Below are 24,547 nucleotides of genomic sequence, written 5' to 3' on the forward strand. Positions count from 1 at the left end.
TCACAAATTTCTAACTTAGCAACATAAAAACTTTTAGTCTCTGCCAAGCTTCTGATCTGGGCAGAAGGGTTTTGCACACATCTTGCATGCAGGAAGCTCGGAATTCTAGTATTTCCAGCTAACGTTTATTGTGTGTGGGAATATAGGTTCCTGTATCTAGCCACGCTTCAAAAAATATATCTGCCTATCAGGTTGAGCAACTTATTTTATTTTGCAATCCAACGCCAATGTAGGGGGCAATTTAGTGAGGGTTTTTTTGGGGGGTGCTTTTTGTGGTGCATCTATTCTAAAATGTAGACACTTTCCTGGTTCACAGAGTGAATCTCCCAGGGCGGCGAGGGGGGGGGAGGGTACTTCTTTGATAGAGGCCTTGCAAGCTTGAGGTGAGTTAATGCATCAGATCAGCTTTGCTTTTCTCCACTGTGGCCAGATTGGCAGGATCTAAACAAGGAAACCAACCTCTTTGCCCTCAATAAATCAATCCCTTTTGAGACAAGTATTGCTGCATCTTTTACAAATTCCAATTGCACTGGTTCCTGCCCTGCCACCTTCACTCACCTATCCTGGGAAAACAGGACAAATTGTTTTCTTCCTGTCCTCGGCTAACCCCAGGAAGTCATTTTTTCTCCCACTGAATTCCGCAATGTGGAAATGCTTGTTTGGCAATCAGCTTTGTGGCTTCCTGCAAATTTAACTGGGTTTGCTGGAATTGCCTTCTCTGAGCCTGTAGCTCAGGGGTTCTCAACCTTGCCAACTTTAAGACTTATGGACTTCAACTCCCAGAATTCCTCAGCCAGCTTTGCTGGCTGAGGAATTCTGGGAGTTGAAGTCCATAAGTCTTAAAGTTGCCACAGTTGAGAACCCCTGCTGTAGCTGGTGGGGCTTCTTTCTCACTACTGAAATTTGCAAGCTGCTTGGTGCCTTTAACCCAGGGGTTCTCAACCTTGGCCACTTTAAGACTTGTAGACTTCAACTCCCAGAATTCCTCAGCCAGCAAAGCTGGCTGAGGAATTCTGGGAGTTGAAGTCCACAAATCTTAAAGTGGCCAAGGTTGAGAACCCCTGCTGTAGCTGGTCCCTGTTTTTTCTTGAAACTGGTGGTACAGCAGGCCCATTTGGCAAATGTGTTTATTATATATTTAGATTTAGATCTTTTTTCAATCCCACTTTTATTATAATTTTTATAAATAACTCAAGGTGATGAATATACTTAATCATCTTTCCTCCCCTTATTTTTCACAACAACCCTGTGAAGTAGGTTCGGCTAAGAGAGAGGCACTGGCCCAAAGTCACCTAAATAAATTTCATGCCAAAGGTGGGATTAGAACTCACCCATCTCCTGGTAAAATAGAATAGAAAAGAAAAGAATAAGAATATAGAATGGAACAGAACAGAATAGAATAGAAATATAGAACTTAACAGAATAGAACAGAATACTTTATTGGCCAAGTATGATTGGACACATAAGGAATTTGTCTCCGGTGCATAAGCTCTCAGTGTACATACGAACAACCAGTGATAAATCATAATTATAATCATAAAAATATTCATAATGGTCATAGGATGCTAAATAAGCAACCAACATAAATCATATTAGAATACTAAATAAAACAATATAAATCACAAGATACAAGCAACAAAGTTGTAGTCATAATAATAATAATAGTAGTAGTAAAGTTGGAAGGGACCTTGGAGGTCATCTAGTGCAACCCCCTGCTCAGACAGGAAACCCTACACCATTTCGGACAAATGGCTGTCCAGTCTCTTCTTAAAAACTTCCAGTGTTGGAGCATTCACCGCTTCTGGAGGCAGGTTGTTCCACCGGTTAATTGTTCTCACTGTCAGGAAGTTTCTCCGTAGTTCTAGGTTGCTTCTCTCCTTGATTAGTTTCCACCCATTGCTTCTTGTCCTGCCTTCAGGTGCTTTGGAAAATAGCTTAATTCCCTCTTCTTTATGGCAGCCCCTGAGATATTGGAATACTGTTATCATGTCCCCCCTTGTCCTTCTCTTCGTTAAACTAGACATACCCAATTCTAGCAACCGTTCCTTATATGTTTTAGCCTCCAGTCCCCTTATCATCTTTGTTGCTCTTCTCTGTACTCTTTCTAGAGTCTCAACATCTTTTTTACATCGTGGTGACCAAAACTGGATGCAGTATTCCAATTGTGGCCTTACCAAGGCATTGAAGAGTGGTATTAATACTTCACGTGATCTTGATTCTATCCTCTGTTAATGCAGCCTAGCACTGTGTTGGCCTTTTTGGCAGCTGCAGCACACTGCTGGCTCATATTTAGGTGATTGTCTACTAGGACTCCGAGGTCCCTCTCACAGTTACTACTATTGAAGAAAATAAGGAATAGTAATAGAAAAGATGAGAAGGATAATAGTAATACAGCCCTACTAGGTATTGGCCCAAAGTCACTCAGCTGGCTTTAATGCCCTAAAGCAGGACTAGAACTCACAGCGACCTGCTTTCTAGCTAGGTACCTTATAACTACTAAACCAAACTGGCTCAGACTTTATATACCTAAAACATATTAATTGGTACCTTAAAAATCAGGATATCATTAAGATGTCTTTTGGGTTAGAAGCTAAAATAAATGGTGGTGTTTGTGTTATAGATGAATTTTCAGAACTAAGATTTTAAATCCCTTCTTAGTCATGGAACTCTGCTGCACGGTAATATAGGATAAGTTACTTTTACAACCTCTGTTCTCCCTCTGGGCAAAATAGGCCTCAAACAACTGATCTGAAAGCACTGTTGAAGAATTAGATTAATAAACTGGAAAAGTTGTAGCTGAGTGATGAAATGCCGGCTTCTACGAAAAGCTCCCCCCCCCCCCAGGATCAGCCACACCTGAACCAGGTAATGTTCAAGGAAGCACCAAATCTGAAATTGTGGTTCACTTCTGCTTAGCAGTGTTGCAGATTAGGGTCAAAAAAGTCAAGATGGTAGACAAGACAATAGATTTATTTATTTATTTAAGTGAGAGGCTTAAATTAATTTTAAATTAAATGACAATTAAAGTTATACTAGATTTAAAGCCCCACTTGCTTTTTTGCATGCACCAACTTGTTTAACAAGCCCATTGCCATGTTTATATGAATCAAACCTTGGACTTTTAGGGCTTTGAAAATTTTAAATAAAATAATAGGTGAGGTGTTTGTGGCAACCATTCTGTTTAAAGGGGCATTTTTTAATTTGAAACATTGAAAAAAAAAAACTCTCTGAATCCTCAAAATCAGATGAAACATGGAGATTGTAATACTGCCACTTAAAAAAAAAACTTTCTTCATTTCTGTTAATGAGTAAACTTTTGGTAGCACTGATTGATCATTACTCTGGGAAGTTATTTGATCAGATTCAAATGCTAACTTTGAAAATATAGCAGCTTCTTGCAAACTCTGTAACGAAAAAGAATATTTCCTGTAGAGACAATTGGATTCCTCTCCATTTTTCCATATTTTTGAAATATAGAAAGTCCATCTTTGCAGCCTTAAAAATGGTATAACTTGTTTCTGGTGATTTCAGATTCTTTCCTTCCTCCCTCCTCCCTTCCCTCTTCTTCCTTCCTTCCTTCCTCCCCATCGCCCTCCACTTCCTTACTTCTTTATTTCCTCTCTTTCTCTCCTTCCTTCCCTCCTGCTCCCTTCTTCCTTCACCTTCTCTATCTCTTCTTCCCTTCTCCCTCCCTTCCCTTCCCTTCCCTTCCACTCCACTTCCTCTTTTCTCCCTCCCCTCCCCTCCCTCCCTCCCTCCCTCCCTCCCTCCCTCCCAGAATTTCCCAGCCAGTCTGGAATTCTGGGAGTTGAAGTCCACTCATCTTAAAGTTGCTGAGATTGAAAACACAGGTCTAAAGTAAACTGTTATCCAGAATACAATGCTGGTGCATCTCATTTGTTGAGACAGGTCAAGATAATTCTTAAGCAAGTAGTTTCATGTGTTAATTTATGTGTGGGAACATATTTTCAACTATTTGTTTAAGTCAATTCGCAAAGGGGAGATGCAAAAGCAGGAGTGAAAAAAAATCTGTATTTGGATAAAGGCCTTCATGTTGCAAGAACAGTTTGTTTGGCCAGCTGTCAGATTGCACAATCGGAGCAAACTAGGAATTCTGTAATGCCTTAAAATATTTTTCCCCAACCAACCCTCCCCAAAGTGGATAGCACATTTATCCCTTTACACACACACACACACACACACACACACACACACACACACACAGAGAGAGGGGGGGGGTTGGACCCACCTCTAATGGTTTCTCTGCTTTGCCAGAACAGCTTGCCTTTGTGATAGTCCATTATCACTGGGCTAAACAAAATTTGGAGCTGGCGGAGATTAAAAGCCTAGTGTTGCTTTGTGGGATGGTACATAAGATCATCTCAAATTAAGGACCCGTCTTCTCCCAGGTATTTCTACTTGTCCAATTCATGCAGGCCTGCTGGGCATCTTGTGGGTCCCACCATCCAGCCGTGTGGAGATAAATTAGGAATCAAACCTGAGATTTATGACACAGGAAGTGCATGCTTTACCATTAACCCATGCCTCCTTCCTTCCTCAAGTAGGTAGCATATTGCTTTCTTTTCTTTCCTCAATATAGAAAAAAAAAATCCTTATTGTCTTACAAAATATTGCTGGTCTGTTCCTCCTTTTAATACCAAAGAGGCTACCTTACCAGCTGTATGAAAGTGCCTGTTTTGAATGGAAATGTCATGTGGAAATTGGCCCCAAATATGGCCTAGGGGCATTGCTGCTACACACTAATGAATAATGTATTGCTTTCCATCCAGAGATGTATTGTTAATTTTCTTTGTTTAATAGGCTCATTGATTACATTGAAGGCTAATGTTTCAGCCAGTGTTTAGTGGTCCCCCTGCTGGTAAGTGTTTGCAAACACAGCTTCGACAGCACTAAAACCAATGACCTTTGGACTCCAGCACACACCCCTTGTTAATTTTGGACTCCTTGAAGCAAAGCTATAAAAAAATTGTATGAAATGCAGAGATAGCCAGCTGCAGGAAGTAGTAGACAAGTTGAGGTATGGGTGATTTGGGGTGCAAGAGAAAGAAAACTAAAGCCCTGCCCCTTTCGCACAGATTCACTAGTGGGAATTGCTCTGCATTTTTGTATATTAACAGCCACAAAGGGCCCCTGCTTTGCAGCTTCCCATGTTTGCAAAGTTGCATTTACACAGTGGTAAATGCAAGTGAGATTTGTGATTTTTTTTTTTAAAGGAGCCTCCAGAGTTTTTTTAAAGAGGGTGCACATTGGGTGGGGGCCGCGGGCAGCTTGCAAACCAACTGCAAGAGAGAGGGCGTCTAGCTCTCTTTGTAAAAGAAACAAAAAGGGTGTGTGGCTCGGGGTGAGGGTGTGTGGGAAACATGGCTAAACACCTGGTGCTCCCATGGAGGGTAATATGCATTTGTATAAATGGCAGTGCTTTGCTACGAGCTATCCATTGCCCTGTGACCCATTCAGTTCTGCTGCCGTTGTGTATGGAGAGGAATTGGGGGGTGGGGAAGAAAGTTGTACAGCGAAAATAGCTGAGGGTTGTGTGTATGTATGTGCGTGCGCGTGTGTGCGCTTGCAATTGACTATAGTAACAGAGGAACAGAAGAATGCTATTTAAATTTCAGATTGGCTTGGGAGTCTTCAGAGCTGCCATGTCAATAGAACTATCCCATGAAAGGGGTTTATAAGAAGCTTCTTTTGTACGTTCTCTCCTGTGGGTGACTGCGCAGCCTGCTGAAATGAAAACAACTGACTTGTCAGTTGAGGGAAAGTTAGCAAACTCTTCTAACAAACGTCATTTCTTAGAACTTGCCCCTTCCCTCCAGCTGGCGATGAAGAATTTGGCACATTCTCCAAAACTTCTCATTTAATGAAAACCATCTACCATCCTTTTTTTTTTAATGGAATAAAATTGTAAGCAGTTGTAACTTATTCTTTCTCTCTCTTTTTTTAATGGGGTTAATGGTTTAGCCAGCTTTGGGTTTGAAGATGAGAATTTGGTTTGCAAACATTTGACTACTGAATGAGGGGAAAAAAATGCATGTAAATCCTGAAAGTATTTGGAGGAAATATGGTAAAAATTCAGGAGATCCTCTTTTCTCTTCCCAAATGTAATCATTTCCCTAATTCTATAGTAAGGCAAAATCAACACTTTTAATTTTGAAAAGCTGTATCTTGGATGGGATGTTATTATATGCAAATGAACAGGTATAAGAGTCTTGTATGTGGATGTAGAACAATAGTTTTCAAACTTGGCAATTTGAAGGTAGGAGGATTTCAACCCCCAGAAGGTTGGCTGGGAATTCAGAGGGTTGAAGTCTATATACAGTATCTTCAAGTTGCCAGTTTGAAGAACTCTGGTGTAGAGTATCAGGGAGATAACCTGGAGAAAAATAGGCAAGAACCATTACAGAACCAGTTTACCCAGTGGTTAAGGTGTTAGACCAGGGGTAGGTCACCTTGGCTCTTTTATGACTCATGGACTTCAACTCCCAGAATTCCTGAGCCAGCATGGCTCAGCTTGGAAACTCTCCCTTTCCCCTCAGCATGGCTGGCTCAGGAATTCTGGGTTGAAGTCCACCAGTCATAAAAGAGCCAAGGTTGTCTACCCCTGTGCTAGACTAAAAATCATGAAGCCCTGAAGACATGGAATGAAATTAAGGACATATTAAGATGGGAGAAATTAAAACTGTCACTGTGGGGGAGAATTTATGTGATAATCATGAATATCTTACCTAGAAAGATGTGTGTGTTTTTTTTCAGATAATACCTGTTCTGACCACATGATGTACTTTTTAAACAATGGCAAAAAGGATATAGGTAGTCCTCAACTTAACTTACAGCCTTTAGCGATCATTCAGAGTTACAAACACTGAAAAAAAGTGACTTACAACCAGTTCTTGCATTTAATGAGCATCGCAGCATCCCCACGTAAAAGTCAGGCACTTTGCAACTGATGTGTATTTTTGACAGATGTAGTGTCCTGGGTCATATGATCAACATTTGCAACCTTCCCTGCCAGCTTCCAACAAGTAATGGAGGGAGCTGGATTCATTTAATGACGGTCTTTCCTGACTCCATCCCCAAATATGGCAATGTGCAGCAGCCAATTATTGATAGATACTGTTCATAAGCTGAACAAGTAGACCAGGGGTCTTCAAAATTGGCCCTTTTATGACTTGTGGACTCCAACTCCCAGAATTCCTCAGCCAGGCACACTGTATTGGATGCTGCATTGGAAGGGACTTGAATGGAGATTTCAGATCATGGTTTGTCCCAGGTAGACTTGTGGCCCACATCGGCCTACTTATTCAGCATATGCACAAGTTCGGTCCATCATTGGCTCCTTCAAATCCACTCACCTAAGATGCTCAGAATTGCACTGATAGTCTTGAGTTGTTTTATAAGCCTTGGAAGTGCATTAATTTAGGACAGGCAAGGAAAGGTCTCTGTCAATGATAGTTGGCATAGCTGGGAAGTCTGCATGGTGCTTTTAAATTTTGTTTATTCTGGCTAAGCCTTGCAGGTGTCCCACAGTTCTAAGAATAGGACTTTTAATTTAAACATGGCCACCCAACACGAAAGGGAGATGGAGAGGTCAAGTCCTTAAAGTTGTGCTTAAATTCTGCAGCTCTCCTTCCTTTCCTCCCACAACTATCAGCAATGAATCACTTGCTCACCTTTATCTCAGAAGGAAGTCAGATCTTATTTTAAAAAGGAGTTAATGCTGTTTTTATCACTTATGCTTTCTTAGTGGGTGCATAAATCTAAAACGTCTTTAAGGGGCAACCTCAGGACTATAAATCCATGTTCCTGTTGCTTAAACAGTTCAGGCATCTTTGTGCTTCCAAGCCCAGTGTGCTATACTCTAATAAGCATCATTTTTGTGTTTGTTTCTTCATATTTTCTTTTGCTCAGTTCTTACAGAGCCAGTTTGGTGTAAAGGCCCCAGGCTAGAAACTGGGAGACTGTGAATTCTAGTGCTGCCTTAGGCATCAAAACTGGCTGGGGGACTTTGGGCCAATCACTAGGAGATTGTGAATTCTAATCCCCCCTTAAACATGATCTTGGATTATTTATAAAAAATAATAAAGGTGGAATAAAAAAATCAGTCAATCAATTGCAAGGTGCCCATCCAGTTATTTTTTTCGGAACAGAATAAGCAAGCGCTGGTTTTTAACTAAACAGGTGCTCTACATACAGCGCAAGAGTTAATTAAATCATATCTGCAGCTTGGAAGCTAATTAAGCCTTTATTCCCTATTATAACAAATAATTACAACGCACAATAGGAAACAGCTCGTACGCACCATCACCTTTGGAAGAGCGCATCCCTTGTAGAAAATGTGCGGAGAGGGAGACGGAATTGCCAAACAGACACTTTCTCTGTTGAATAAGCAACCTTACAAGTTATATTCAGAGTTTCTGGATAACACAGGGAAGAGCAACCTTTTAACCTAAATAAAGTAACATCTTGTGGCCTTTATAAATCATGGGAAGTAAATTCTGCTTATTCTGCACGATACTTCTAGGGAATAGGGAAAGAAACAATTTAACATGAATTACAAAGCAGCACATTTAGGATTCATTAGAGAGCCAGGGCTTGTGTACCACAATTTAAGCAGTGGTTTGTTGAAAGCACAGACTGAATAATAAATCATGGTACAGATAGTCCTCGAGTTACAATCACAATGGAGCCTGCCCATTATGGCCATGAGTCATAACGGTTATAAAACAGGCTGGTCCAGCCCAATTTTACAACTTTTTTGCAGCAGTTGTTAATTTCACTACTAAGGCACTGTTTTGCCATAGTGGTGTGTTTTTTGGGAAACGGTCATAAAGCAGGATGCAGCAGCTGTACATGTGACCATATTGCTGAGCACCTGAGGTGCAGTCTTTTGATCATCATGACTTCAGATAAAGTTCCTAAGTTCCCTCTTTTAAGTACAGCAGGGGTCCCACACCCCCAATCCGTGGATATGTATGTATGTATGTATGTATGTATGTATGCTACAACGTAATTTTAAGCTAAAACCAAACAAACCAATTTTGCCTTAGTATAAACCCAGTTAAATGTTTTAGGGGAGTACAACAAGCCAGTTGCACACTGGAAAATGATGTAATACTGTCTCAGTGGAGAACGAAAAAGAAAAAAATATATTTTAAATTCAGCGTGTTCCGATGTAAGTTTGAAAGCCTTCTTTTTCCCCACTTGTTTTTATTTTTGATATTCAGGGAGATTTATTTATTCACTGATGCAGGGGAACCCTCAGTTTTATTGGCATTCAGAATAAAGTTGACAGTTTTAAGAAGCAGAGCCCTGCTTTTTTTTATGTATCTGGATGGATTTATTTGTTCAATCTTTCTATCGCCTTTCCTCTGTGGGGCTGGCAGAAGATCTTTATTACTCATGATTATTTAATGTGTGTATATACTATCCATCTTACAAAAATAACTCGGACAAAATTAGAATAAGGTATGCCTGATCAAAAATAAAAAGCAGGGCTGTAAAACAAGATCTGGCAACCTTTAGCACGGGGCAAGCTTGGAGCATTGTCTGAGCTGAAATCCTGTCCTACAAGGGGGGCCACCACTGAGAAACCCTTGTCCTTCCTGGATTTATTTCTGGATTTTGGGGAGCTAATAGTGCCATAAAGTGACTTTTCTCTGGTCCATATGCACAGTCATTCATCAAAAGTTCAGCAAACTGGCTGGTGGGGAATTCTGGAAATTGAAGTCCACCTATCTTAAAGTTGCTATGGTTGAGATACATTGACATAGACCAGGGGTAGGCCACCTTGGCTTTTTTATGACTCGTGGACTTCAACTCCCAGAATTCCTGAGCCAGCTGTGCTGAGGGGAAAGGGAGAGTTTTCAAGCTGAGCCATGCTGGCTCAGGAATTCTGGGAGTTGAAGTCCACGAGTCATCAAAGAGCCAAGGTGGCCTACCCCTGACATAGAACATTAAGATTAGAAGGAACCGTGGAGGTCTTCTAGTCTAGTCCCAACTCACTTAACAACTGTCTTGCTCAGCAATGGAAATTTTGGACTTAATTGTGATCCTGTGTTGAGGACTACTTGTATTACCACTAGGCAAAAAAGGTGATTCATCATTTCAGGGACAAAATTCCGCAGGTTTTGAACACAGCCCTTGGCACAAATCTCTGTTGCCCTCTACCCCTCCCCCTTCTTTAATGGGCAGCATCCTTGGTGGACGATGGGCAGCCCGATTCCCTTTATGCTCTGCGCTGCCAGCCGATTATCACAAGTGTGTTTCTGCGTGAGTTAAATCTGTGGTTTTGTGGTTGAACTGAAGCTGGTTTCTTGCCAGCAGCTATAAATAGCATTGTGTACGGAGAAAGAAGTTTTTTGAGCGAGGGTAAGTGGGAGAAAAGGAAAACCCCTCTACTTTCCAGCTGGCTGTTTGCCAAACAGACAGCTGCCTCTGCAAATGAATGCATGGAGGTAGCGTGGGAAGGAGGGAGGAAGACCGTCTTCCTTTGCTCCCTTAGATAACATCAAAGGTTCCTGTGGCTTTGGGTGCTCTGCCTCCCCTTCTTTTCACAATGAAGGTTTGAACATAATGACTACAATTTGTTAGGCACACCCGGTGGCCAGAAGGGAGGAAATTCAGGGCTACTTACTTGTCTCAGAGCTGCAAAATACACAGGCCGACACTAGGTGGCAATAAAGACATGCTGTTTCTGCATCGCTTTGCTTCCCTCTAGTGTTGACTGGATTTTTGCAGTATACAGCTAGAAATCTTAGAAGAGTCAGAAAGCAAGGCAGTTTTATGGTGTTTATTTTATTTTATATTTTATTTTATTATTTATAAATTTATATGGCCAACCAAATCTCTCATCGTGATTCTGGGCAGTTTGCGGAAAGAAAACCTATATTTTAGTCAAATTTAAATGAGGAAGTAAATCAAATATTCTGAGCTACAAATATTCTCTTTTGTTGGTAAGAACTCTACATTCTGAGGTGTGTCTCATTCGTCTAGAAATAAACACTGCTTTTCTATCTGATCGTCCAATAATAAAGTATTTTTTTCCCCCAGCCAAACCTTCCCACTTTCTGTGAAGTTCTGAGTCAACAGAACAGTTCTTCCGTCCTTTCCATATTTGGGGGGCTCTTAAGAAGCGTGAGAAACCTCACTGTTCCTCCTCTAATTCAAATTTTCTTGCAGGTTGCAGAGTTTCAGATGAGCTACTCATGCAAAGGAGTACACAGGGCAATATATATGGTAATCAATGGATAATTAGTTATTAAGATTGGGTTCCCTGTAAAAGAGGAATAATGTGCAGAGTGTTGCGACATCTTTTAATGCCCATAAAGGCCTTGACAACCGCCTTCTCTATTTCACAAATCTTCTTTTGATCATTGGATTTTATTTTAATTCCCCCCCCCCTAAAAATAAATTAATGGGCTTCTGACAGTTTAGGTACAAAATGGGAGAAATGTGAACCTTTTAAGGGTTCTTTTCAACCAACTGAATGGCTAATCTTTCTTTGATCTTGCCAATAATGAAAGTGCTGCTGGGTGTGTGTGTGTGTGATGGGGAGGGGGAAATGAGAGAGAGAAAAAAGAGTTTTCCTGTTTAGATATTGCTGGCGGGCAGTTAAGTATTTTCCTCCAAGCCAAAAATAAATACATCAATTAAAAAAAAAAAACAGGCAGAGTGTGAAAGCCACTTTACCCTAAACCCTTCTATTTTCTTGCTTCGTCTAAGGCAGGTCTGTACCTATTTTAATTGCTGGGGAGCTCTTGCAGTTGTGCTGGTAGGAATGAGGTGTGTTTATTTTGGGGTGTGTGGAACTCTGCTCTTCCTTTGAAAACAGGCTGGGCCTTGTTTCCTCGAGGGAGTAGTGGTGGTGGGTCTAGCAAGGTGACCTTGTCTGAAAGAGGGGCTGAGGTCAGTTGTTTCAGGAATGGAAACTCCATCTCCAACCATCTGTGGGAGGGGTGTGGTGAAAGGGCACCAGATCCCCTTTTTGAGATGGGGGAGAGGTCGTGGTACCGTCCCAGGGCAGGGTCAAAGGGGGAGATCCTTGACAAGGATAAGTGAACTAAGGCACAAAAGTTCAAATATGATGATGACAGGATGGTGGAAGGTTAATAGAGAAAAATAATTCCGATAGAGGAATGTGAATTTGAAGGGAGAGAGGAAGGGGGGGGAGAGGAAGAAATAGAGGAGGGAGGAAGAAAAAAAGAGGAAAGAGGGAGGGGGAAGGAAGAAAGGAAGGAAATAGGGGAAGGAAAAGAAGGAAGAAATTGTGAGGGGGAAGGAAGGAAGAAACAAAAGAAGGAAATGAGAGAAAAAGGAAGGAAGAAAATGAGGGAGAAGAAGGAAGGAAATGAAGGAGGGGGAAAGGAAGGAAGGAAGCAAGAAGGAAATGAGAAGGGGAATTAAAGGAAATAGGGGAAGGGAAGGGAGGGAGAAAGGAAGGAAATAAGGGTGGAGGAAAGAAAGAAAATGAGGGGAAGGGAGGAAGAAAGGAAGGAAGGAAATGAGGGAGGGGAGGAAGAAAGGAAAGAAGGAATGGGGAAGGGGAATTAAGATAGGAAGGAAATGAGGGGCAAGGAAGGAAGGGGAGGAAGGAAGATAGAAAATGATAAGAGAGGGAAGGCAGAAAGGAAATGGAAGGGAAGGAAGCAGGGAAATGAGGGAAGGTGAAGGAAGAATGGGAGGAAAGAATGGAGGGAGGGCTAAGGAAGGAAGGAAGAATGGCTGCTTGTAGCTTTCTTCTTTTTGAAGACCTTCTCAAATTCCTTTTTGAGACTAGGGTGTGTGTGTGTGTGTGTGTGTGTGTAAGTGTGTAAGTAAAAAACCCGTGGAGACTGCAGATCAAAGCAGGAAGTTGGTAAGAAAGAGGGAACCCATTGCATCTTGTCCTTGAGACCAAACTCTGTATCAAGCTGCTACTTATTTAGAAGTATTGATTAATCTGAATCATGAGGTGCAGCAGTTTCACCAGGGCAGTCAAGATGGACGTAAGCAGTGTTGTGCCATTGCAACACAAACCTGGCCCTCCCTTTTATACACAGACCCTGAAGTTGTGCATACAGCCAAGAGTGTAGCTTACATCATTTTCCTGAAAGCAAAAAGCAGATATGGGTTCCTTGGGGCCTGCCAGTTCCCAGGATTCACCAGCCAGCATGGTCCTTGCTAGGAATTCTGGGAGTGGTCCACGTATATTGAGGTTGATCAAGGAAAGTATGATGTAGCCCTTGTAAATATGGTTGCTTTTATAAGCAGCGGCCTTCTTGCTCTGCATAACTGTGGTTGTTGGTGCAGGGCCTAAGGAAAATGGCTCCAATCCTTCTCTTTCCTTTGTGACTGCCTCAGATATTCTCCTTTGCCTTACGTAAAATGTGATTCTCTAGCCTTTATTTCTGGAAGTTGCGAATATAACACAGATAGTCCTCGATTCAGCAATCATTTGAAATTACGACGGCCTGAAGGAAAGGATGGGGAAGCTAGTAAGTAAGTATTAGAAAATCACATTGCTGTAAGGTTGACTAGTTTCCCCTTGAGGCCTTCCCTTGGGATTTAAGAGGGAAAAACTTCAGATGGCTGGGCAGCTGTTCCTTAAGTGAAAGAGAGGGCATTTCTCTGCACTCGAGGGCCATCTGCTAACCCCTGAAAATCCATTCAACTTTCAAAACCAAACAATTAAAAAAAAAAAGGGACATTAAAACCAATGCTTTTCAATCAAGTGGAACAGATTAAGAAAATGCAGATTGCATTTTCCTCTGAAAACTAACCACTCTGTGGGTGTTTCATACCAGTCTTTCTCTTTTGGTTTTGGTTGAAATGCCATCTGGGAAGCACGGTTGATATAGAAAGTTTTCAGTTAATGCCCAAATTCTCATACTGTACAAGATAATGAAATTTATCTTTCCAGCATTCTTTCTCCTGGATCAGCCAAACAAAATGCTCAAATCTGTGACAAGGAGAAGGGAAGTGTGCTCCCTTTTTTTTTTTTAAACACAGCCCAAAACTATGTGTTTGTCTGGACACCTTTTTTTTTTTTTTTTGCTTTTTGCAAAAGAGCCAAAAAGAAAAAGAAAAAAAAGAAAGCCTGCAATTTGATGTTTGTTTGTTTGTTTTTTTTAAAAAAATAAGCTTTCCTTGCCAGAGGCTACAGTTATGAACATTAAACATCAGCAGAAGCCTCATTAAAAAAATAAAGGAAAGGAAGTGCAACAGTGATTTTGAATTTAGAGATTTGTAGCAAAGAGTTTATTAAATGCAAATTAAATAAAAACCTAAATCCAAGCAAAATGACATACTTATCTCATTTCTGCAGTAAAAGCACATGCATTTTGCGGGATCTAAGGATTTAAGGGTCACTGAGGGAGCAGTGTCCTTTCTCCTTCATAGATCTCAATAAGTTATCTTTCTTGCAAATCCAAATAAATTTTGGAAACCAAAATAGGATTTTTCCAATTCTGTTTATTGCAAGTTCATTAAGGAGAAATGATTTTCAATACTTTGAAATGCTTCTTTCCAGCTTTCTGCTCACCTTGGCTGAGCTTATGATCTAAACTCCAGAAGTTGTAGGTGCCCAACATTGGAGGTTTTTGACAAGAGATTGGACAACCGTTTGTCTAAAATGTTCCAGGGTCTCCTGCTTGAGCAGGGGGTTAGACTAGATGACCTCCAAGATCCCTTCCAACTCTTGTTATTCTCTAAGCTGCAAACTGACTCCTTTTCTATCTTTTTCGCAATTTATATCTACCCTTTCTTCCGTTCCTTTTCCATTGTGTCTTGGAGAGCTTCCTGTGCTAAGATAGACTATGCTGATCTTCCAGGCTTATCTTTTAATGTGTTTGATTTCAACTCTCATCATTCTCACCCTCCTGCCTGAAGGATGATAGCTTCTAAAATCCAACACACCAGAGGAGTTAAAAAAAAAAAGCTGTGAAGGTTCAAATTGCACAACCAAACCTTATGATACTTTCTATTTCCCGATGATTGATGATAATTATGTGCTATAAAATCAGTGTCAACTGTTAGCAACTACCTAGATAGATTTTCTCCTAACCTGGTCCTGCAGGTCTTCTGAAACAAATTATACTCAGTAGCATAATAGCTTTTCTTCCTTTACTAGTAATGTCCTCATTTGCATCCCAATTTGGATGTAATTTATTGTATCAAACTGCCCTTATAGGCTAAATTAGCTAGACAAATAAGATAACTAAAAGTGAGGTTTTTTTTCCTGCAGGGCTTTCAAATCCATTTTTTTTTTTTTTTTTTGCTTTGATGAAAAAAAGAAACTGCCTCTTAAAAGTCTTTACTGTTTCCCCAGTACAGGAAGCCCTTGACTTACAACCATTAATTTAGTGACCATTTGAACTTAAAATGGCATTGAAAAAAATGATTTACTTTTTGCACTTGTGGCCATTGCAGCATCCCCACAGTGGGGATGGTAACCAGCATGTAACACGGTTGCAGCATCCTGGGATCAAGCGATCATCATCTGCAATCTTTCCAGACAGCTCTTGACAAACAGAATCAATGTGGGAAGCTGGATTCGTTTAACAACCACGATTTGCTTAACAACCGCAATAATCTGTTGAAAACTATGGCGAAAGAGGTTGTAAAATCAGGCACGATTCATTTGCCTTGCGTAGCAAGGGAAACTCTGGTGCCAGTTTTGATTGTCAGTCAAGAACCACCTGTGCATATATTTGCTCCATGACCTATCCTTAATTTGTTCTTTTACGTTGACCAACATTGCATTCATTGCAGAACTGAGTCTTTCCACCTTGCTGCTTTTCATCTCTTCTCTTTGTTAGTGCTAATTTATCTTCTTACTTTGTTGCTGAATAACTTGCTCCAGTGGCCGTTAGCTGTTGGTTCACCTCTATCCATAGATTTTTTTTTCCAATCTTGGAAGCCAAAGACAGTAATTCTCTAGAGAAGATTCATCAAATGGGAAGGAGTTTGGGTTACGTTATCCAGACCTTCTACTCGTTCTGTAAGTAACCCACCTGAACCAGTTTGATACTGGAATCTGTTCTCTGGCCTCTAAATTTGTCCTGCATATTTACATTCTGATTCATTAGTCTGTTAGTAGCAGCATTTCTATCTGACTTCATTCCAGCTGACTCTGAGCAGCGTATTACTTTTGGCAGGAAAGGAAAAGCAACAGGGATGAACCACAGAGTTGCAATAGTGACAATATCCCTCCCAGTGAGAATAATTGCTGAGCCCAGTTTTCACAGGCAGAAAAAACCCCTTCTTCTCAGTTTGCAATCACAGTTTAGTGTGCTTGAAGGCTGCCTTTAACTCAGGCTTGTCTGGGGAAATACCTTTTTGCCTTGATTCATTTTCAGCAAACTATTCACAGCTAGAGAGAACAGCCTGAATTTACGATGACATCTTCAAGGAGAAAATCTAAAGGAACATTTAATGATCCTATCTGAACCAGATGCTTCACTGAAAGGGTATATATTTGAAAGTGTGTGGGGATAGGAAGTAGACTTCCCCAGCCTGCTGATCTTTAAATTTATGGGGAATTAAAATCTATATACTACTAAAGTCTCATTGTCATGACCTTTAACTGGGCAAAATAGTGCATCATAGGGCAATAGTTTTTGAACCAAAGCACCTTAAATGGACTAACTTACAGAATTCATCTAAAATGTAGGGAAAGTTGTGGCTACTTCAATGCTATCAGCTGCTGTTGTGGTCATATACTTATTTTCAATCTTCTGTGACAGTTTCCCAGCCACTCTTGCAATTCCTTGTTACCTCTTCCACCCAGCACCAGACATTTACCTGTCTGTTGGGAAGGGAAGGGAAAGAGGAATATGGGAAAGGGAATCACCAACTTAAACCAGCCAGTCAATGGGGATTTAAACCCATTCCTTCCTCTGCCATTCCTCCAACAGTGATTGCTACAAATTCATGAGTATATGAAGAATTACATGCATTTCATTCATAAAGATGTTTAAGTATTTAATCCTGACATAACTGCCCTATTCTGTAAGATGTCAAGAAGAGGAAACCTGGCTAAAAAAATTTAGAGGCTCATATTATTTCAGAGACAATTGAGGAGCTTCCAACTTCATCCTAGAGAGTAAAACTGCTGAGATTTTGACTCCATAGCAGAGTAGTTTTACAGCACCTGTCGTAACTGTGAGGACTGATTGTAAGTCACTTTCAATGGTCATTTTTGTAGCTCCACTTGTTACAGTTAGTCCTCAACTTACAATCACTCATTTAATGACCATGGGGTTGTTATAACCAGGCTTCGCACTTAGGACTGTAGCAGCATCCTGATGGTCAAATGTTCAAAATTTGGGCACCTGCATTGTAGTGTCCCAGGGTCATGTGACTGCCATTTGGGCGTTTGCTTAATGACTGCTCGACAAAAAAGACTGTCAAATTGGGCACAAGCCGAGGTGGCGCAGCAATTAGAGTGCAGTACTGCAGGCCACTTTAGCTGACTGTGTTCAGCAGGTCAGCGGTTCAAATCTCACCGGCTCAAGGTTGACTCAGCCTTCCATCCTTCCGGGGTAGGTAAAATGAGGACCCAGATTGTTGGGGGCAATGTAAATATATATATACATTGCTTACTGGTGTACACCGCTTAGAGAGTGCTTGCACTTAAAGCGGTATATAAGTCTCATAAATAAATAAATAAATCAATAAATAAACTCACTTAAGGGCTGCCCTGCCTGTTGAAGGAAATTGAAGTTCATGTCAAGTTGTCAAAGTTGAAAAACACTATGCTGGTCCTTTAAAGAGTTACGCCTGCCAGCTATCTTTTGAAGACCTCTTGCTTTTACAGATGGTCCTCTACTTATGACCACAACTGCAATTGGAGCTTCCACTGCATGAGGTATTTCCCACACATTTGCTGCCTTTGGGCCTCAGCGAACTGTGCTGCATTCTCAAAGTTCAGCAAAAGTGGGCTTGAAAGCATACAGCCCGTAGCCTTTAATTTAGGTGCTTGAGCGTTTATGTGCGAGGAAATATATTGCTCCAATAAATGGCTGAATGGAGTCAGAAGTCGCCCTGGAATGAGATGAGGATGCTCTTTCTTCCAGTAGGATGGTCCTCCTGAGAGATGTTTGGCCAACCTATAATGGAAAAAGTGCTCCATTCAGCTGGATTCATGTTCTGCAGCCCTGCGTGAATCCTGCGTTCTGTTTACAAAGAGGAGAGAGAGAGAGAGTAGATGGACTTTCTTATGGGTGGCTGTATTTTTGATCTTATTAAATCCTAGCTGGGTTTACTTATTTTAAACCTCTTTGAAAATGTAGCGTAGGGTCTCCTGTTTTCACACACTCTAGATACCTTTGGGGTTCAGGTCCCAGAATTCTTAGCCCCAGCTGGGAGGAAATTGTGGGACTCGTCACCTTGGCACTTCTGGCAAGGTGGAGTAAGATTGGTGTAGCTCTTTTGGGTTCTGAGATGTAAGCTAAGCCCTCCAGAATGACAGATCTGGTAAATGGCTGAGATTATCAGAAGAAATGGCTACATACAGATAGTCCTTGACTTACGACCACAGCTGAACCCACATTTCCATTGTTAAGTGAGTTTTGACCCATTTCAAGACCTTTCTTGCCACAGTTGTTAAGTTAGTAACACAGTTGTTAAGTGGAACTGGCTTTCCCATTGATTTTTCTTGTCAGAAAGACAACTGGCAAGCCGATTGCCAAGCATCTGAATTTTGATCACGTGACCATTGGGATGCTGCAACGGTCGTAAGTATGAAAAACAATCACAAGTCACTTTTTCAGTGCCGTTGTAACTTCAGATGGTTACTAAACAAATGGGTTTTAAGTCGAGGACTACCTTTTGAAACACCTCTTGCCTTTACAGGTGGTCCTCAACTTGTGACCACAATTGTGACTTGGACTTCCATCGCTAAGTGATGTGGTCATTAAATGAGTCACTCAATTTTATGACTTTCCCCTTTGGTCATTAAACAAATCCAACTTACCCCACTGACTTTGTCAGAAGCCCCCTGAGAGGGTAGCAATGCTTAGAGTTGCTTATAAAAATAATAATGACAGGATATAAATAAATTAAAGGGAAAAAAAGAATATAAGAAGATAGTTTTTCAGTGTCTAGGGTGGGACACAATAGAGTCCTGACTGGAACCAAAAACAAATTTGTCAACCTGGGTCAGGGGTAGGGAATCTTGGCTCTTTTATGATTGTGGACTTCAACTCCCAGAATTCCTGAGCCAGCCATGCTGAGGGGAAAGGGAGAGTTTCCAAGCTGAGCCATGCTGGTTCAGGAATTCTGGGAGTTGAAGTCCACGAGTCATAAAAGAGCCAAGGTGGCCTACCCCTGACCTGGGTGGTCCTTCCAGAGAAAGCCTTTGCTTTGTCCTGCCTTCTATATGGGAAGTATTCTTCCTTTTGTAATTCTTCAATTGCAAATGGAACCTCCATATGAAAAAGAGGGGGGGGGGAAGTCAGTGAATTAGCTCCACCCTGTTTTTGGATTGGTGCTGTCTGAAAATAGGCTTATAGCTTTAGAATGAAGTGCAAAAATAGGAAACAATGAGGAGAAAATGAAGCTTAGCCAAAAGGCTTAAGGATGTAAAGCAAAAGAATTAGAGATACCCAGAAAAGATTCTCAATTGTCCGAAGACAGCAGGGGTGGCCAAACAGAAGGATGAAATGGGGAGGCCAAAGAGCAGAGAAATAAAAAAGAAATCACCACAGAGGCACCTTGACAAAAATTAACAAGTCTTCTAGACTTTCCTAACTTGTTCCTCTGTTTTTTTTCCCCCACAGCGATACTCGGGGAGACAGGACAATTCTTGGAATTTTCCAATTGCCTCAAGATACTTCTGTGGTCCCTGAAATAGATTATACCCAACAGAATAGGAAGCTAACCCCTAAAATATAATGGTAGTGGCTTTTAAAATTCTTTCCTGGAATATAAAAACCAAAGGCACCCACCCAAGTCAACCTTTTTATGGGTTTTGGCTTCTTCCCCTCTTGAACTATGTCAGGAATCTGTTGGCTTCCTTCTAGGCCTCTTGGGGAGAAATGTTGTCTTGCAAAGCTTCCTGATTCCCAATGCCACCTTTTTTAAAAAAAGACAAACACAACAACTTGTCTCCTTTGTTTGGTTGTTAGCTGAAGGTTTAATTTCAGTTCAAAGCCAGTGGGGAGAGGAAGCTTGAGAATAGCTGTCCTTTTGTAGGAAATGGGCTTGGGTCAGGGAAGGTGGTCTTTGCCTCTGCATGTTATTAGATGCATCCTAAAAAGTCCAAGTGGTTTGGATTATGGAAACGTTAGAGAGAGGGAGAGGGAGGGAGGGAGAGAGAAAGAGAGAGAGAGAGAGAGAGAGTAGTTTTTATAGGTCTGTTGTTCTTTAAAAGAAGCCCATTTAAGGTCACTCACTCCCATCAATACGTATGGCTGAAAAAGAGAAAATGGTTTGTAAACAGCATTCCAAAACTCCCTTGGCTTATGTTTTCCACTGTTTTTTTGGCAGGGATCATGGAAAGAAATTTGCTTTGCTCTCCAGTTTGGACTTGAGGGGGAGAGGATGGGACATGACTTACCTCCTTGAGTTTTCTCTAGTTTGGGAAGGAAGAACATCTAGGTATCTTGTATTCAAGTAGGGGTAGAATCTTCTTTGAACTTTTTAAGACCTTGATAGAAATAGGGGCAAAGTGTTCATTTGGAGATCACCTGTCCACCACACACTTAATTTTCATTCTATCCTGTGGCAGGTTCATATTATCTTCCATTGTTTTTTTTTGGGGGGGGGTTGAAGAGAGAGGCTAGAAACAAAAGCTTCTCTATTGAAATATAATATAATTGGTTACATGCCAAGTTGACTCTTAGCCACCAGATAGATAGATTTTTCTCCGTTATGTTCTCTCTCTAACTTGCTTCTTCAGCTCTTCTAAGATGCATTCATCATTACTATAACTGAGTCTGTCCACCCTGATGCTGGTTGATTTCTTCTTTTACTTTCCATCTTTCAGTGCATTGTAGACTTCTTCAAAGAATTAGGCCTTGAACTAATGAGATGGATTGACCTAAAAGAATTATCCCTAAAAAATTAGTTGCTGGACAAATGTTCATTTTTCTATATAATTAAGATCTTTTAAGAGAAGAGGGCATCTTTAACTGAGGAATTCCATTCCAGGGTTTCTCAGGCATCTTTCCTAATATATTTGGATCCAGATGTGCAGAAAACTTCATAACACAGTCTGTCTTCACAGCCCCAAGATAAGCCATCCAGTTTCTGGTGGTTTTTTTTTTTTTTTTTTTGCCAAGAAGGTGGACGAACAACTTGGATTGTTCATCTGCAAGAAGGTACTGACAATGAAAAACCAATCCAATTTAGTTCTTAGGAGCCTTGATTTACCTGAAGTTTGCCCTTATGAATTAAACTTCTCTTGCCTGCTTATTAGGCATTGCATTCAGCCCCAGCCCTTCCTTAAATGATCAGGCCATGTGATTTAGAACTGTGGTACTTGAAAATGTCAAGAAGGACCAATAGGAACATTGAAAGGGTAGGAGTAGCAATCTTGGTCAACTCAGCACCTTTTGAAACAGATTTATAACATCTGATAAGCTGCTTTAGGGCATCAGTAAGTGACTTCTGATCTGAAATTATTCTACTTAGATCTTAAAAGCTGTATATCTGTCATTTTCTTTCACTCTTGTGGATTAAAAAAACACTTGTTTTTAACAAAGCAGTTGTACAGTCACGCCTCTGAAGGAAGGGTCCCTTGTAAGTAGAGGCTTATGGACTTTCCCCTCTTATCTGTTTAACTGCTTTATAATGTTTACCTCTGATCATCAGGAACAAAGTTGTTTTCTGGCAGATTTATGGCAGCGTTTAAAGTGTGGATTAGAAACAAGGGGATCTATCTGACAAATGCAATCTGAACTATGAAAGGTCACCGCAGGACTTTGGGCCAATTACTCTCTTTCTTCCCACCTACCTCACAGGGTTGTTGTTGGGATAAAAGGCTTCCTTCGACTACTTGAAAAAAAGGAAGCTTTAAGAGGTGCGGATTTCGAATCCCAGAATTCCTCAGCCAGCATACTGGCTGAGGAATTCTGGGAGTTGAAATCCATGCAATTTAAAAAGTTGTCAGGATTGAAAAATACTGGCCTAGATCTTCTATTGTCGGAGCTATCAGAAATAATCAAGCAAATCAGTACTTTTCATTCAAGGCAGACAAGTTATTAGTTAATGTGTTATCTCAGTAAATTTTGCAACACAATGTGGGACAATGTAATTCAGGCCACCCCTTCCTCCCTGAAAAAAAATGCATTGCTATAAAGTGCTCTTTTATGTCTATCTCCTGGGTTATCTTATCGTGGAAAAAGGGCCAGTGGCACCTTGGCTGATTGATTTTGCTCTTCCTATCTTTTTGATAAACACATTTCTTTTTTTCCATTTTCTAAGGGCTAGTTTGGTGTAGTATCAGGCTGAAAACTAGGATATCATGAGTTCTAGTCGCGCCTTTGGCATGAGGCCCACTGGGTGACTTGGACCAATCAGTCTCTCTCTGTGTCCTAGGAAAGAAGCAATAGCAACCCCTTCCGCCAAAAAATGCCTTGCCCAAAAAACTGCAGAAAGAGGAGGTGAGGGAGAGAGGAAGGAAGGAAAAAAGGGAAGAGGAAGGAAGAAAAAGAAGAAATAAGAAAAAGAAAGAGAAAGGAAGGAAGGAAGGAAGGAAGGAAGGAAGAAAGAAAGAAAGAAAGAAAGAAAGAAAGAAAGAAAGAAAGAAAGAAAGAAAGAAAGAAAGAAAGAAAGAAAGAAAGAACAGTCTGGTGTGAGCAAATTTTAGATTTTGTTGCACATTCTGCCCCATGGAATTGCCCCATCTTGGAAAGTTTTTTTTAGAATCCTTCTTTTGCAGTTCCCCTATGTTTACATAGCTCATCTGATCACTTAATTGGGAATCTGCAGGAGTTTCTTTAATCTTTCTGCAAAGCAGAAGTGTGCTATGTGGTGTTGAGAAACAAAGTTATCTGAAAACAATTCCTTTGATTTCCAAAGCATTTTCCCCCGGCATCAAAGCCTTAAAGAATGCAACAGTTGTGTTTAGTTCCTATATTTTCCTTGCTTAAAAGAAGTGATTGCTACATTTCACCCATGAAAAGATGAAGGAGATTTTCTCCTCCAGAATAATATAAACTCTCTTTATAGTTATGATTATCTTCTACCAGATTAAGTTGGTTACAATGTATCTTCCTAAAACTTTTTTCCTCTCCAATATTTTAAACCATGCATTTTATTTATAAGGTTAAAAGAAGAAATATAATAAGAGTCTTATCCTCTTTGAATATTTTTGGTCTAACTGAATTAAGGTGAGGAGGATTAGAAATTATATATATATATATATGTATATATATATATATATAATTTATTATTTATACAATAATAAGAGAAAGCCTGATAAAGATAATTACCATATGTGGAAGCTGAAGTTTGGAAATGGTTGTGATTAATTATTTCTTCTTGCCGTACATATTCACTTTTGATACCAAGATGAAGCTTAGCTAAGGTTGTTGTTATAATTATCATTTCTTGACTTTATTTTTCATTCCAGAAGACCTCTTCTATTTATAAATGCCCAAATTCTACATAATGTGGAGAGATAGCTGTCTGCATAATAAAGCTAATCCTGTTCTGCTACACATTGCATGAGGCAAAAAAAAAAAAAATTAAAGTAGTTTGATATTGTCAACATTTGCACTAACCAATTTTGTTAATCTTCAAAACTATTGACACATTTTTGAAACTGCAATTATTTCCTTGGCTGTTTCAGTATGGTTGCAAATGGTTAACAATTAGCATTAGGAATGCTAGCAGATTAGGAAATCTGATAGACCTTAGAAGGATCAATATTCTATTTCTTAGTCATTTGGATTGTGCAAATCTAAGGGAACTGAGCAGGATTGACTTAGATGAAATGAAGAGGGGCTAAAAATAGATAAAACCATAGAAAGGAATCACAGAGACGCAAATTAATCTCTTGTTTAGCTTTTTATGAGTTCATTGCCTCTCTTTTCATCCAAGAAACCTTAGGACATGGTAGGACATTATGGCCCGTTGTGGGTTACACAATCTTCATTTCCCAACTGATTGGCGAAAATTGTTGTATAAATGTGGGAATGGCAACCTTCTGGCCCTTGAGAAATGAATTGGCCGAAAATAAAAAACAGGAGGGGGGTTGTTTTTGTTTTTAAAAACTAAGTTGCAAATAATGAAAAGTGAATTCTCAGGCTGATTCTATTCCAGAGAAAACATCCCTTATCCAATTTACATTTTTGTTTCCACCACTGTGGTCTTCCTTTTAAAGGAGGTTTTGAGTGTGGATCCTGGTCACCATAACCTTGTCCTTTTCTTCTGATCTTGTCATCCAAGACTGATGTCTTGGATTTTATGCAAGCAACATCACCAGTCTTTTCATTTGGTTTTCCAGACATGTTATCCCCTAATTTTGTGACTTTTGATGCTCTGACATTCTAGGGTCTGTTGCTTCTGATGAAAGCCATTGCAACTTTGAAAAATTGGTTTT

The 24,547-nt window shown here is 40.4% G+C and overlaps 1 protein-coding gene across 6 annotated transcripts in view; it reads left to right on the forward strand.

Moving 5' to 3' along the window:
- Nucleotides 1–24,547, forward strand: part of ACVR2B (activin A receptor type 2B) — a 76,442-nt gene that overhangs the window by 23,883 nt on the left and 28,012 nt on the right. The window lies entirely within an intron of this gene.

Source organism: Crotalus tigris, unplaced genomic scaffold (assembly GCF_016545835.1).
Source record: "Crotalus tigris isolate CLP2741 ecotype Arizona unplaced genomic scaffold, ASM1654583v1 scf7180000017628.32516253702:7417878, whole genome shotgun sequence".
Classification (NCBI taxonomy): Eukaryota; Metazoa; Chordata; class Lepidosauria; order Squamata; family Viperidae; genus Crotalus; species Crotalus tigris.